Below are 527 nucleotides of genomic sequence, written 5' to 3'. Positions count from 1 at the left end.
TGGATCTACGTGGTGGCTGAGGGTGTGGGAGAGGGTGTCTGTGTAGGGGAAGGTGGTTGTGGCTGAATACAAGTTCTTGTTCCCAGCACTCCTAAATTACTGGCTTGTTTCTCCAATCCTGGTACCTGGGCAGCCACGTTGGAGGGCTAGTGCAAAGCTTCATTTCCTAGGTGTTTTGGCAATTTTTGAGCTGTCTTGATATACCTGCTCTTAGCCCCCATATCACTGTAGCCTTTTCTCTCCTCCAACTCCTGTTTTCTTCCTGCCTCTCTCTTCTATTATTCCTCCTTTTCCCATTGCACCTTGTAGTTAATTTTTTTCTCCCTATAGCTCTCTTTCAGCTACATTTCTTTCTTCTTTCCCTTCCCTTTCTTCACTTCTCTTCTTTCTATTCTCCTACTGAGAACAGTTGCCTGCTTTGTCTTTTCTCCTTTCCTCTTTCATTCTCTCTCCACTCCCCTCTTTTATTTCTTTTTATTGCTCCTCTTCTCCTTCTCTCTCAGTCTTATCCCACATTCTTTTGTTCT

Source organism: Alligator sinensis, unplaced genomic scaffold, assembly GCF_000455745.1.
Source record: "Alligator sinensis unplaced genomic scaffold, ASM45574v1 scaffold343_1, whole genome shotgun sequence".
NCBI lineage: Eukaryota > Metazoa > Chordata > Crocodylia > Alligatoridae > Alligator > Alligator sinensis.
This window is presented reverse-complemented; position numbering follows the sequence as displayed.